Genomic DNA, 16,560 nt, shown 5'->3' with positions numbered 1-16,560 from the left:
CTGTTTATTAATATGGAACTTTCAAAGCAGGTGTTGGGCACTTCCAGTATCCACACCACTCTATGTCCTGGCAATAGTTTGTGGGCAAGTCAGGGGCATATCCGGACCATTCTCGGAATTTTGCCCAGCTCATCCCTGTTTGCCCAGCAGTTTTCAGAAGAATTCATCTTTTCAAGGCTGCTCCTTGGTTCCCTTGTATGATTCTTTAAACCATTTAATCTTAATTGCAGTAAGAACCTTGGATTTCCCTCTTGGAGCACCACTGAAATGGCAGAATGCTGTGAGATTCGTCATGGAGAGAGAGCAAACTGCAGAAAGAAGTTCCACCCTGCCACACTTCTGCCAGTATAATTGGTTCAAAGGAGTTGTTACACGTTGGAAATAACTCAACTGTGATACCAAACATAAATTTTCTCATAAAATCTTTCAGTGCAGTTGGACTCTTCCATTAAAGGCTTGTATTGATCCCAATGTTGTAATGTTATCCAAAATAATAGATTCAAAGAATATGCTTATCTCAGGGTTAGACATTTGTAATACCTAAATACCTAATTAGGCTACAAATTTTTATAATATACTAATCTACAAAATATTTAGTGGGAAAAGATTTCCACTGTGCAAAATGAAATAAAATTGTAAAGTTATACTTTACAAAACGGAATGGTCTAATTTTTTTACATATAAATCACAGGCACTCTCACCTCAGCACATATTTAGCTTGAGATCAAATTTTAGATTGTTGCATCGAGATATTTAGCTGCTGAATATGAAATGTATTCTGCAGCTGAGTTGTACAATGGCTCCTACATATGTGAAAATAACATATTCAACAGAAAACATCTGCATGATTTTGTTTCCACTTGGCATTAAAATATAGTTCTAAAAGCACTGTGAGCACTTTAATCTTTAGACCACTGGCATTTTCCATATCATGTCCTGTCTGCTGAAGCTATAAAATTGTAATGTTTGTAAACCAGCCAGAATTCAATTATACTTTTTGATGTCATAATACATTTACATTATGTAAATATTTTAAAGGTCTTGAATTGAATTTTGTGTATAAATATACTCACTATTCTATATTTTCAACTTTAAATGTTATTTAGTGATAAGCTTTGGCATAGCTTAAATATTGATATTTATACTGCTGCTATGGCAAAAGTTCAACGCAATGTGGACTGATAATCAGAAACAAATGGCGCTAAGCTACTAAAAACATATTTTTAGGTAGAAAGCCATCTTTTTTATTTTCAATGAAAAAAACTCAATTTATTTTTGTATACCACAAGACCATAACCATAAGACATAGGAGCAGAAGTAGGCCATTCAGCTCATTGAGTCTGCTCCGCCATTCAATGAGATCATGGCTGATCTGATAATCCTCAATCCACTTTCCTGCCTTTTCCCCATAACCCTTGATTCCTTTACTGATTAAAAATCTGTCTATCTCAGCCTTGAATACACCTAACGACCCAGCCTCTACAGCCCTCTGTGGTAAAGAATTCCACAGATTCACTACCCTCTGAGAGAAGAAATTCCTCCTCACCTCTATCTTAAATGGACAACCCCTTACTCTGAGATTATACCCTCTGGTCCTAGATTCTCCCACAAGGGGAAACAACCTCTCAGCATCTAACCTGTCAAGCCCCCTAAGAATCTTTTATGTTCCAATAAGGTCGCCTCTCATTCTTCTAAACTCCAATGAGTACACGCCCAACTTACTCAACCTCTCCTCATAAGAAAATCCCTCCATTCCCGGGATCAACCTGGTGAACTTTCTCTGGACTGCCTCCAATGCTAGCATATCTTTCCTTAGATAAGGGGACCAAAACTGTACACAGTATTCTAGGTTTGGTCTAATTAGTGCCTTGTATAATTTTGGCAAGTCTTCCCTATTTTTATACTCCATTCCCTTTGAAATAAAGACCAACATTCCATTTGCCATCCCTATTACCTGCTGAACTTGTACATTAGCTTTTTGTGATTCATGCACGAGGGCTCCCTCTGTGCTGCAGCTTTCTGCAGTCCTTCTCCATTTAAATAATATTCAGCTTCCCTATTCTTCCTGCCAAAATGAATAATCTCACATATTCCCACATTATATTCCATCTGCCAAGTTTTTGCCCACTCATCTCACCTGTCTATATCCCTCTGTAGACTCTTTGTGTCATTCTCACCACTTGCCTTCCCACTTATTTTTGTGGCATCTGCAAACTTGGCGATAGTATATGCACTTCCTTCATCTAAGTCACTAAGATATCTTGTAAATAATTGTGGCCTCAGCACTGATCCCTGTGGCACTCCACTAGTTACAGGTTGCCATCCTGAAAATGCCCCCTTATCCCAACTCTCTGTACTCTATTAGTTACCCAATCTATCCATGTTAATATACTACCCACAACACCATGAGCAGAATATTCCAGTTGGCATGTGGGTGGGCCCGACATGCCGACGCGTAAAATGACTCGTGATGATGGCGTGCACGTGCCAGAGTTGGCTGCACTCCCGCCAAAATGTCAACGGCCTATTAAGGCCATTAAGAGATTAATTAAAGTTGTTAAGAATGCTGCCAGTCCAATCTTAAGGCTGGCGGGCAGGCGAAAAGTCCATGCGGCCTTCACATTTTTCAGGAAACCTCATCCATTGGTGGGGTGAGGTTTCCTGAAACTTTTATAAGTTAAATAAATTTTCCCACCTTTACAAAAATGTCCAAACTCATGTGACACTGTCACATGAGGGAACATGTTTAAATAAATTTTTACATCATTTATTAAACTGCTTTATTATCTATTCAATCTCCCGAGGCAGCTCCATGCCTCAGGGAGGTTGCTGCGCTCTTTTGGGCACATTAGTGAAAGAGCAAAGGCCCCGATTCTCCCTCCTACCCACCCACCCACCCCCCCACCCCCCCACATTGGTAGCACTGAGTGCTATCGGCCGCACGTTATGCTGGGCGGGCCTTAATTGGCCTGCCCACATAAAATGGCAGCATGGAGCTGACTGCGGGTGGCGATCAGCTCTGCACCCCACCCTGCTCGCTCCCGCCCAGCCCACCCGCCATAGGTAAAATCCTGACCAATGTGCTCTTATCTTATTAAGTACCTTATTGAACACCTTTTGGAAATCCAAATATGTTACATCTACTGGTTCCCCTTTATCTATCCTGCTTGTTACCCCCTCAAAGAATTCTAATAAATTTGTCAGGCATGATTTCCCCTTCATGAAGCCATGCTGACTCTGCTGGATTATATTCTGCATTTCTAATTGCTCTGTTATTACATCATTTATAATAGACTCTAACATTTTCTCAATGACAGATATTAAGCTAACTGGCCTATAGTTACCTGTTTTTTTGTCTCCCTACTTTTTTGAATAAGGGTGTTACATTGGCTGCTCTCCAATTCTCTGGGACTTTTCCAGAATCTAAGGATTCTTGGAAGATTACTCCCAGTGCATCCACTATATCTGTAGCTATTTCTTTTAATGTCCTAGGATGCAACCCATTAGGTCCAGGGCCTTTAGCCCCATTAGTTTCCGTAGTACTTTTTCTCTTGCAATAATTATTGTATTTATTTCCTCCACCCCTTTTGCCCAAATGTAACACAGTGTCCATAAAAATCCTAGAAAATAATCAAATCAAACTTGATTAAGGATTTATATCCCCTCACTGCTATGCTACAATTTATAAGACATCATTATACATTTCAGAATTATTCATTAACTTCCCATGCAAGTGCATTATTTTACTGCAAATTTTAGATATATGAAGATTTGTAAATGCTTTAATATTGAGTGTTAAAAACAAGGTGCTAAATAACAATGGCTTGAATTTTGCAGTCAGCGATGAAAGAATGGTGTTTATCGTTCACCTTGCTGACCAGCTTTAAAGCAGAGAGTTCTTGGTTTTAGGCATGCGTTCAAGCATGGGGGCCACACAGGGTATCTGTGTTGTCTGTGAGTAGGGCAAGGAATAGAAAGGCTCTTCAACTAATTAGATAGAAAAATATCCTCACATCGTCTAAACCAGGAAATATAAAGCAAAAGATATTGTCATTGTCGAATGAGCCTCAATTCAATGCTGACATCTACTCAGCGTTGCGAGTTTCTGCCATGGGTCCTCATGTGACTGAACAGGCAATTCTCAAACTACAGACCTTTGGGTATATGGGGAAGAATGTCTCACGAGGTTGTGGGATCTGGAGATTAGGATTTGCTTTCTTTCATTTCCTTCTCTGTCCCCACTCTGCCTCATCATTAAGACGTTGTGGCTCAAAGTGTGATGCAACCTGATGAACAAGTTGTCGGCATTTTGAATGACTGGTAGCAAGCTTCCCCCAGTCATTAATGTCAATCCTGTCATGCTTCAAAAGACTGTCTTTGAAGTGTTTCCTTTGTCCTTCCCCGGAACATTAGCTATTTGAGAGTTGAATGAACTGGATCTCGCAGGGCAGAAACTTTTTTGCCATCCAGACAGAGTGTCCAGTCCATCAAAACTGATTTTTCAAAAATTATGCCTGAATGCACATGGGACTAGATTCAAGAAGGACACTAGCATTTGTTCAGTAGCCGTCCCACTGAATCTGGAAGATGAGGTAGAGGCATTGATGGTGGAACTTCTCTAGCACTCTTATGGGTCGCTGGTACACAAAACATGTTTCACTGCAGTACAGGGATGTGGTGATGACAACTGCTCAGTACAATAGGACTACTGTTGACTTGGTGATGCTTTTGTTGTCAAAAACTCACTGCTGTAATTTGTAGAATGATGAACTGGGGCAGCTGATCTGGTGTTGGAACTCCTTGTCTAAGGTGGCTTTTTGAGGGAGGTGTCTGCCAAGGTATGGAGAATGCTCAACATATCCCAGAATCTCTCCTTCAATATATATGACAGGTGGAACATTTGGCTTACCAGGTGAGGGTTGTTACATGAGTTTTCCTTTGGAAATATTCAAGGGCAGGCAGAGCTTATCATATGCAGAATTGATGGGATCAAAAATGGCTTGCAAATCTGGTATAGAGTGGACAACAACACTGCAGTCATCCACAAACTGTAGTTTATGCATTCGACAATGGTCAGTTTAATTTAGGCATCCAACACTTTTTTTCTGAACAAATGAGACTTCACACTTGTAAAAGTAATTTTTCAGGGCCAGAGAGGTTGTTCAACAGTAATTATCACTTATCAAACTATTAAAAACTCCCTGACTCCTGAGTGCACCAGCCCTAACTTTTTCAGCTATCTTCAGTGCTGACCTAGCAGGTTAACGCTATTGCAGTTATTTCAATATCAAATCATCGATGAGGCCTGCAACAGCACACTCTGTGGAGGTGAAAGATATCTCTGACAACAACTTCTGGATTTTTACATTTAATTGCACATGTACGGATGCCGGAAATTGATGTCCTGTAATAATAGTAAGTGCTGATGGCTTCACAGTTAATATTAATATTGTTGGCATCTGTATTTCATCTACTGTCTCCCTATTTCTCATCTACATGTTGCCCGTCAGAGATATCATCCAAAAACATGTTAGATTCCATATGTATGCTGACATAACCCAGCTCTATCTCACCACAATTTTGCTCGACATGCCCACTGCTACTTTGTTGGCAGACTCGTTGTCTGGCTTCCAGTCTTGGCTCAACCAAAATTTCTTTTAATTAAGCATTGTCAATACTAAAGCATTCTGAGCTTTTAGTGTGGACTTTGACGACTACTCTTAAAAAGAATTAAGTGAAGCTTATGGGCAGGTCAAAACTCACCTGAGAGCCTTGAGAACAACAATGGAGTGTGATATTTTGAGATAAAAGGGTGCCCTCTTTCAAAGCACAGACAAATAAGCAGGACTAGCACATGTGCAGCAAACATAACCTGGAACAAAATTACAGACAGACTAACACAGATCAACAGCCTTCTGGCACATGTGTTGACTACAGTGAAATACCAGTTGAGTAAGGGCTTCTGGACCATAATTGACAGCTTGATCAAAATTGGACATGATGCTGGACTTGCTTTACTGTTCAAGCTGCAATGAGGAATGGAAATGTGGTAATACTCACTGACAAGGCTGTATTATTCAAGAGTGAAAATTGTTCATACTTATTTGTGTTGCAAAAGGAGACAAATGAAGAGAGAAGCCTGGATGCTGGTAGTTAGAAGCAGAGAAATACTAAGTTCAAATTTGGTTCTTCTTCCAAGAACAAGAACTTGATTACCCTTCGTTATGAGTCGTGCTCCAAGAGAAAGGTTAGAATAATACTTTATCCAATAAAACTGCCTATTTTGAGTGTCAATTAAATTATTGAAATTATAAAGTCTTGCTTGATTCTTGGTCTTTCATGTCTGAAAAAGAAAACCCTACAGTCTCTTCACTTACCATCAATTTCATTCACTCCCTGGCCACAAATTCGGGCTGCACATAAGTATTCACAAAATTTACATCATATTCAATCTGAGCTCAGATTCCAATCCCCTCTCCTCTTCATCATCAAGCTCTTTTACTTCCACATGTGTAACATCACCCATCTCCATCCCTGTCTCAGCCCATCTGTTTCTGAAACCCTCATCAATTCTGTTTGACTATTCCATTGCTCTCCTGATCAACCTCCCAACTTCCATCCGCATCTTAACTTAAGCTAATTAAAACTTCTGCTGCCCACATCTTAATGTGTGTCAAGTCCAGTCACCCATTATCACTGTGCTTATTGACCTGTATTGATTCCCAGTCTACCCACTACTTCAATTTTAAACTTTCCATCCTGGTGCTCAAATCCCTTCATGGCCTCGTCCCTCCCTATCTCTGCAATCTTTACCAGCCTACAACTTTGCAAGAACTCTGGATCAGATCTTCCGATCAGCAGTGATGCAGCTCAGAGAGATCATTGCATGCCTATCTTTTTGTGACCTTTCAACCAGAATTTCTAATCCTGGCTGAACAATGAAGACTCAGCACAGCCATCCAGGAGAAGACTAGTGAATAGGAGCAGCACAGAGGATACACCTCCTTTTTATGACACTAGATGCCATATTCAGGTTAAGTTTTCAAAGATCTCAAGTCATTCAGTGGGGTTAGTGGGTGAGTGGATGGGTAAATGGATAGGTGGGAGTGGATAGTCAGGATGGATGGTCAGGAGTAGATAGGTTGGAGTGTGGGTAGTTGGGTTGGAGGGTCAGGGGCCAGATAGTTGAAGGGTGGGTAGTTGGGTTGGGAGGGGTGGGTAGTCAGGTGGGGGATGAGTAGTTCAGTCAGGGGATGGGTAGTCAAGTCAGGTTGGGTCAGGGGGATGGTTGGGAGCGTGGATGTGTGTGTGCAGGGAGTGGTGGGTTGAGTTGCACTGTTAATCACAGAGTTACACCAGAGTTTAAGGAGACCAATGTTACAGATGTTAGATTTGATAAAATAATTACATTTTGGCACTGTCTCTTCAATGCCAGGTAAAATGGAGCACTGAGAGGGTCATGAGATCTGCTTTGAATTCATCAAGCCTGGGTGGATTGGTTACACTGGGGACAGTTAGGCCCAGGGTGAGATTAACTGGGAGCAAAGTGTAAAATGCTCATAACTGAAAACAAAAGCAACATCAGCTGTGCTGGCTGTGGATAGACTTTCAGTTCCAAGTTTTGGGCACAAATGAAAGATGGAGGTCTCAGAGAGACAAAATACTGCAGCTAGTGTGGCCAGAAGAAAGGGGAATGTGTCCCTTCTCTAAGCAGAAACGCAGAAGGAAAGAAGATACCTGGTCAGAGACACATTTTGTGGTAATCTAAGGAATCCGGAAGATTTGTCCTGGCCAGGAGGGGAATGAATCGCTGAAGTAGGCCTTATTGTGCGTGTTCAGTTCAGGTCTTCTCTGAAACTGAGAGAAGCACCTTTTGACTGTCACAACTCAGCAAAATGGGGAGAAGTGAACCCATAGGTTGTTGAGTGATGTTGGACTGATTCCTGTAAAATCTTCAATTCTGCGGAGAATGGGTTGTGTTAAAAGGTTAAGGAGGAGATAGCTTTGCTGTAGTTTAGAATTCTAGTTGCCAACTAAATAGAGTTTAGTCAATGTTGCTTTTAGCTCATTTTAGACAGTAAAAGTCTTAAAACTTGAAATCTTGTCATGTGACCCTTTTAGTTGGCGATGGAATTAAATCTCTTGTTTAAAGTTATCAAAGGGGATGGTAACAATAATAATTTTTGGGTCAATACCTGGGTAAGTACTACATATCTAGGCCAATTCTCCAATACTGAGATCAATGTAAGAGACATTTGCAAAGGGTCTCAGGTATTGCAAATCAGCTCATTGACAGTTTAAACTTCCTGGATAATTACAATGCATGTTTGCACTTCAGGACCTCCTCAGCAACCCTAAATGCACCAGCAGTATATGTTCAGTGCATTGCCACTTCCTATATCGGAAGATTTGACCCATCGTTTTATGCCACTCTGGGCTCTTGGGCATTCCCCCACTTCCTGCGTCTCATCCAACCTTCAACATCTAGACCCTAAACTCCCTCATCTCCTTTTCTCTTTCCTCTTTTAAGATGTTCCTTAAATCCTATCCCTTAAGCTTTTACTTAACTTTCCTAATAAATTTTTTAGCTCATTGTGAATGTTTGAAATATTACGCTGCTGTGACGTGCCATGGAGCAGTTTACTACTTGAAACATGATATTTAAAGATGGTATACAAATGCAGTTACTGCTGTTATTACTGGTTGCAAAATCTGATAAAATGTAGTGAATGTTCAGAATTTTAAAGGTCAAGGTTTAACTATAATGTCGATTCTTGTTTCCAAGAGATATTCTTAGGCCTGAATTTTTAGCTCGGCGGGTGGGCAGGATTGGCCGAGAAATGAACCCCTGACTGAAATCGGCCCCCGACCACAATTTCATGCTGTCTGGCCAATTAACGGCCAGCCAGTGTGAAACGCACACTGAAAAGTTCAGCACTGCTGGGGTGGGGGTGGGAAGAGGGCAGGCGATGATGCCAACGCGAGCGCGGGCCATCGCTGACAGAAAGCTCCCTGAAGGCAGAGAGCTCCCCCAGGGAGCTACGGACCTGAAAACCATCAAATAAAGTTTCAAAAAGCTGGAACAAAATGTCCAAGCATCAGAATCAGGCACCTGAAAATACAGATGATAAAAATGCTGCCCACAAATTTTTATTTTTATTTATGGAAACCGCATGCTGCCCTTGGAAGAGGTTTCATGAAAAATATAAAGGCTGTCTGGCCGATTTGCCCATCCGCCCAACATAAGGTTGGATGGGCCACAAAAAATTGGAGTCAAATGCCCTGTTAATGGGCTTAATTGCCTTCTTAATTGTCAGTGGGTGCGCTTCCAAATTTTGTGTGCGCCCGCCGACCGAAACATTGCATGAGCGTGGGATGATGTTGGGACACCTCCGATGTCATCTCGCACAATTTCATGTCCGATTGGGTCGGGCGCATGCCCACCTGCTCAGTGTAAAATTCTGCCCTTGAAATGAAAAATAATGCCATGGAACATTAAGATGTAACGCTATAAAATAGAAGAGAATCTCTGTTCAGTCCACCTTATAGGCTCTAAATATATGGGGAGGCTAGATGTGGCCTTATCGAGATCAGGGAATATCAATAGCACTTTCATCAAACAACCCTTGCATTCAATATAATATTCAACTAAGAGCAGCATTTGCAGTGGTTTGAAAAGATATGACAGTAGCAAAGTTCAGAAAAGACCTATAAAGGGAGCAAAACAAAGGGGAAAGAACATTGTACCCTAACTGAATGGTAACATACTCCCAAAAAGACTCGCTGCTTGCATATAACTGATCCACCCCCTCTCTCTCTCACCAATCTTCTTCCTGATCTTGTTTCTCCACTGCCAACCCCCCACCCCCACCCCTGCACCCCCCCTCCCGCCCAACATGTTAGACAATTCTTGCCAATTTTCTGGCCTGAAAATACTAGATGTCCTGCTCTCTATTAGAGCAAGGGAGTTAGGAACTGTTATCAGGTAGTAGGGCAATTTCATCCATGCTCTGATGATGCTGATCTATTGTCTGTATTTAGAATTGTGAGGGACGGGGGGAGAATCAGCAGAGTCAGAGGGATAAAATTCAGAGGAAAGATTGGTAGCTGTACTAAAAACAGACATATACACACATCTAGCATAAAGGTGTTTTTTAAATCTCTCTTTTAATGGTTTTTTTTTTGCATTTCATGGAAAATGCCCCATATTTGAATATAACAGTACATTCCAAGGAACAAAATACTGCAAATAGAACAAGTTCAAAATCCACATGTCAATATATTTTCTTCTTAAAATGAATGTGTTTTAACAAGTGGGAAATAATGTGAGTGAAATACCAACACTTCACCTCTGGGATCTGAGTTCAAACACAGCCAAGAATGATGATATTAAAGTTTCATCCTTCCGTTGCACTTAAGTATCTTCTATAATATTATTTTGGGCAGTTTGAATCTAGTTACCAGTGTGCATGGACCCACAGCACAAATTTGACACTAAACTGGAAATCTCATTCAAACATGCCACAGAATGGAAGGAATGAGAAATGGAAAATATGATACTAACACGGCATTAGGTTGAGATTTTCTGAGGTTGAGGTTGAGGCACATTGCCAGGGGAGTTTAGAGGCAGCTTTACTTTGTAAGTAACCCCTTCAATACATGACCTAGAAATGTCTGATGTTAATTCTGGGCACTTGAAATGAACAGTATGCCAGTTCCCAACACTAACATCCTGGAGCGTGATTTTCAGAAAAGTGGAAAAAAACATCTTCAATATTTCAATAAATATAACTGTAATGACCTCACTGCACTAACTTTAATTAGTGATCCAGAAAGTTGAGATGGTCAAGCCAGATAATTTATGAAATTTCACTAATAAACTAACGGTTCTCATCACGCATGCTCTTTACTTTCCATAGGACAAGTTTGAATTTCTAGCTTTGCGAATTATTCCTTACATGCCTACTGAAAAGTGATAAATAGTTAAAGTGTAATCTCACTTGTAAGCATTTAATTGGATAAATATGTCAGCTTTAATTTTGTAACTTCCATGATCTGCTACTTGAAGAACTAATAAGCAAGTCCCGATTACCAACAAGTCTACAAAACTAAAGTGTACACTTTTTAAAAAACTGCCCCTCACCAATGTATTCTGCAGATTGAATTGTAGCAATTAATGGAAAAAAAACTGAAAAAGTTTTTTTTGGCGTTGAAATTACAAAGGATATCTGGTGTCACATTGCACCAGGATTAGGGTATTCAGGGTATTATTTGAAACCCATTAATAATACCAGTGGCAAGAATCAAGATCGAACTCTTTTTAGACTGATTAGATAAAAGTCACTTCAGATGGCGACTGAGATCAACAGGGAAAGCTGCTTGGGGAGAACAGTTTCAATGTAATTCCAAGACAATACTAGTCCACAGCACATACTGCAGTTTAGGAAACAGACATGTCACAAAATCTGGCGGTGCCTTCCGACGGGAATTAGAAGTATTGTTAAAAGATTGTCGGGGAAGCTTTTCCCTGCATGTTGGCTATTCTAGGCTTAACACTGGAGTATATCTGATGCTGACAATTGGTTTAAAAGCGAAGAAAAAGTTCTGTCTCTACGGCAGAATACGCCATTGATTGGAAGTATTGGTCCCAGCAATGAATATGTTGTACAAATAGCGCACTGAAGTAACTCATTAATTCTATTCTGTACATTTATAGTTGCAAAAACAATACAGCTAACACAATGCGGTAAACTCACTGACGGATTGAGACAGCATTAGCAGAACAAGCGATTTGTTATTAGAACTGGCATTTGCACTGCCTCCAGCATATTTGGTGCAAATTTATATCTGGGCAGCAGATCGTGCTAAATCTGCTAAATGCAGAAATGTCAAGGATTATCGTGCTGTGATGAATCAGTAGCCGTATCATAAACTGCGAGACGGAAGCTCAGTTTAAAATCCTAATGGAGACTCGCTTCGTGTTATAACTCAGTAATTCCCTACTTTCTCTTTGGATGGGGGTGCCAGAGGTTGATGGGCAGGAGGCTCCCATAGTCACATTATCAATAAACAAAAAATTACAGAGATTCGTTTCGCAGGAGAGCATCACAACTTGTGCACAACCCACTGAAAATAAACCCTTCTAACAAATAAATGCAAACAGCCAGCTCAGTTATACCTTTCAGATCAGTACCCTCTCAATAAAAAGGTGCTGCAAAGGGTTTTTTTTGGCTCTTTAATTTTTAACCAGATTTCACCGAGGAACCCGATTTACACGACACAAGAGGAATGATCAAAAAGACTTACCTTTGGCACCAGCTGAAGAAGAAATCCGTCCTTCTGCCTCCAAAGCAATTAAACCCCCCCTCGCCCAACGGATCGCGGGATACAAACAAACAAAAAAAAACAGGAGCAGATCGCAAGCCAAAAGTTTGACAACATTAAAGATAAAAACAAAAGTCTGTTTTGAGGCGAGAAGAGGTGAGAAGTGAGCGAACAGGCTGCAGACGGCCACTGGAGCTGGAGCTGGAGCGGGGGCGGGATGCAGAGGCGCAGACTCAGGAAGGGGGCGAAATGCGCGCGGCTCCGGGATCAGACCTGGATCCGACCTGACAGCCCCCGAAATAAATCCAGCTCAACCATCCCGAGGGGGAAGTAAAGGCTGCTCCTTCCTCACGGCGAACCGCGACCTTCTGCCAAACAAATGTGGTAACTGCGGGGGCTTGAGGGACGTCAGCGGCCGGCGGGGAGGGAGGACGATGCTGAGATGCGGCTGTCAGTTTGAGTTACCTCAGAAAACCACAGCATCAGCACCCACCCTCCGGGAGAGCCGCTACCCACAGCAAGCTCAGCACTCTGTCTCTATTACAATTTAAAATATTACCGACTGAACATCTGTGTGTATATATTTCCCTCCTCAGATATATATATATATATATATATATATACATATAAAGTAGGTCTGGCACATTTGGATCAGTCCTCGAGCCAACTGCCCATTTGTTCAATCTTTCCAAATCTCTGCTCAAACCAGATATTAAAACTGCCAGGGAGATGGAAATGACTAACCACCACCTCCCCTCCTCTCCCCGCCCAGAATTAATCTATATAGGGAAAAAAAGAGCAAATTTCTGCAGATTTTGGAAATGTGAAGCAAAACCAGAAACGACAGCAACTGCTCAGCAGGTCAGGCGGTCGCTATGGCGAAAGTAAAAGAACATAACATGCCCTCTAGGTTAGGGCCAGAACATGCTGGAATATTTGCCTGCTGTGAGTTGAAAAGTTTTCCTTATTCCTTCAGGTCCAATTGATTTTGCACACCACAAAATGATGGGAGTGCAACTTAAAATAGTGCAACTGGATATTGGAGGAATACAGTACCCTGTTGCATTTGGAAAACCTGCCTAAGGATGAGACATACAGTCCTACTTATGGCATTTAAGGATGGAGAAAAAACAGCTCAAAGGACATAGAAGGAATTGAGCGAATTAGAGTCAAATTATAGACAGAAAAAGTCTCATTTAGCTCACACCAAAAAAAATCTCTCTGGCCCTGCTTGTTGATCTTCTGCAGCTTCCTGCCATGTATCAGCTTGAGTCTGTACCCTCATTACTTGAGCTTGAGAAGGCCATTGACTCCCAGTAGCAAGGAAAGCACCTGGAAAGGTTGGAATGCCAGATGCTACTCAAGAATGGAAGGTCCTACCTGCTGTCACACCTCCATGACCACCACCTCCTCTGCTGGATAGAAGGCTCTGTCCCACAAGCTTCATCACGTTAAACAAGAACAAAGGTGATCAAGGGGATTGCAACAACTATCAGGACATCTCACTCTCAGAATCACTGGGAAGACCTTTGCCAAAGTCATTCTGATGAGGCTTCATTGACTAGCCAATAAAATATACCCAGAGGTACAATGTGGTTTCAATGCAGGCAGATACGTGGTAGATATGATTTCTCCCTGTATCAGCTTCAAGACAAGTGCAGAGAGCAGCAATCACCACTCTACCTTGTTCTTGTGGTTCTCACAATAGTGTTTGACATGATGAGCAGGACAGGGCTCTTCTAGATACCTGAGAAAATCGGCTGTCCTCCCAAGCTTCTCAGTCTCATATGATCCTTCCATGGCAACATGCACAGCAATATTCAGTTCAACAGCTCCACCCCTGACAGTTCTTAGATCTAGAATGGAATGAAACAGGGCTGTGTCTTAGATACTATTCTATTTGGTATAGTTTTTCTCTTTCCTCTTGACTTATGCTTTCCCTGCTGACATGGAAGGACTGTACCTCCACATATGATCAGATGGGAAATTCCTCACCTATCAAGACTGAAAGCCAAGACAAAAGTGTGGCATGCCCTGATTAGGGTATCTCTGTATGCCATTGATGCTGCCCAGACAGAAGACCAGCTCCAAAGGGTCATGGATTGCCTGTTCCACACCTTTGCCATGTTCTTCCTCAGCATCTGTGTCAAGAGAACTGCAGTTATGGAACAGGGCATTGTGTTTCTGTCTGTGATCAGAATCCACAACACACAACTGGAAGCAGTCAGCAAATTCTGCTACTTTGGATCTGAGGTGATCGATAACCAGTCTTTGAACTCAGCACATGCATTGGAAAGACAGGCAACTATCTTTCTGGTTAACAAAACGAGCATGGAAGAATCTACAAACTGACCCATAGGATCAAGATGCTTATCTCCATGGCCTGTGTCCTCAGCACATTATTGTATGGCAGGGAAGCCTGGACGACTTATACCTCCCTTGAAAAAATGCTCACTACCTTCCATCTCTGGTATCTACAATGCATCCTCTGCAGTACATGGAAAGATAAAGTCACTAGTGAGGCAATCCTTTCAATGGCAAACATGCCAAGCATGGTAGCGCTAATTAAGTAAAGAAGGCTTCGCAGGCTTGGGCATGTGCACAGGCTGGAAGATGGCTGCATTCCCAAGGATATATCATATGGAGAGCTAGCACATCCCAAAAGACCAGCAGGGCACCCAAAGCTACAATTCAAGGATGCTGTCAAAAGAGACATGAAAACACTTAATAGCAATCATGACAAGTTTGAACTCTATCTGATGACCAATACAAACAGTGATACCAGCTGTGGGCAGGAATTTGTCACTATGATGACATGTGGTTTTAGAAGCTGCAAAGCAGACGTCAGCGCTGCGAACAAGGCATGAGTAGACATTATCCCACACCATCGGCAAGGGACAACTTAATGTGTGGCACTTGTGGCAGGCTTTGCCTTTACAGAATCATCATGTTCAACCATTAAAAGAAGTGCAGCTGATGATCTCATCTAACCTCACCAAAGTATAGAGGCTGCATTCCCATCATCTCTTGCAGGTGGAAGGAAGTCAGTTGCCAAGAAAGAAAGTTAAAGACAGATTGGATTAAAAAGGAGGGAAAAAGAAACAGAAAGGAAATATTTAAATTTAAAAAAAAAACCTCCAAAAGTTATAGGAATGAGGCATCACAGTTTCAATTGTTCCCTTTCCGGGCCATAGAGGTTTAGTGGCATTATCGGACATTAACCCTCATTATTAAATGGAAATACGACCCACAAATTTCTGTGGTAAATTTAATTACAGTGCAAATGCAGCAATTTCTTAAAATTCATGGGGACATTAATGCGAAGATGCCATTTTTGTGAGGCTAATAAATCACCAGCAATTTGTAGCAATTCACATTTAATCGGGTATCTCTTTATTACCACAAATTGCTGGATTTTTTTGCATTAGTAATAGCATACATCTTTAACTCACCTTTTTGCCAGAAAATTCAATGTAATTTAAAAACTTTTCTGATTTTTATTTATTTTACTTATTAAGTGTTGTCACTAATGAACCTTTTCCTTCTATTTAGTTTTAACGCCTGGGTAGCACTAAAGCTTCTTCTTTGGCACAGAGAGGAAGGGAAAGGTACCAAGCATATGGATAAACTTTTGCTGGAATAGAGAAGCAAGGCTTTGGGCCAATGCTAGTCACAAAAGAGATCTGTTACATATTCCTTTGTCACTCAAAGTTGGTACTTTTTTTATTTAAAAGATCATCACCTTCACATAATAATATTTGACAAATTTTTGTTTGATTTACAAAATCACATCTGATTAAATGGTGAACAATTCATCTGTGCTTATAATCCTCTAGGCGTATTGTTGTGATCTCAGCAGAGGCCAATAATGTGTTTTATTTACTTAGAATCCGAAAACCTGGATGTTTACTGAAAGAATGAAGGCACAAGATTCATCTTTTAAATAATAAAAGTAATTTTACTACACCAAACTCAAAGAACATGCGCTATAATGATAATAACATTCTATCTTAAATAGTCAGTTATGTTAAAGATAATAAAGATACAATGAATACAATCACTTATACTCCAAATGAAATGTCTTAACTCCACTTTCCTTCTACACCCATTAGACTTTCACCACAAAACCCTCATGTCAGATACTTATAAAAAATGGGAAGATTAACCACTTGACCTAGGTACTTCATCAACGATTTGTATACAGGCTGAGATTTCTTGGACTGTCCAATTACTTCC

The 16,560-nt window shown here is 41.0% G+C and overlaps 1 protein-coding gene across 1 annotated transcript in view; it reads right to left on the bottom strand.

Annotated features, from left to right (window-relative positions):
- The window catches only part of LOC121279290 (syntabulin-like), a 152,288-nt gene extending 139,689 nt beyond the window's left edge, over positions 1-12,599 (bottom strand). The window contains exon 1 of the mRNA XM_041190417.1: positions 12,307-12,599. The gene's annotated coding sequence lies outside the window, so the exon portion shown is untranslated. The remainder of the gene's footprint in view (positions 1-12,306) is intronic.
- Between the last annotated feature and the right edge of the window lie 3,961 nt (positions 12,600-16,560).

Source organism: Carcharodon carcharias, chromosome 6, assembly GCF_017639515.1.
Source record: "Carcharodon carcharias isolate sCarCar2 chromosome 6, sCarCar2.pri, whole genome shotgun sequence".
NCBI lineage: Eukaryota > Metazoa > Chordata > Chondrichthyes > Lamniformes > Lamnidae > Carcharodon > Carcharodon carcharias.
Note: the sequence above shows the minus strand (reverse complement) of the source record. Positions and strands in the feature narration are given on the sequence as shown.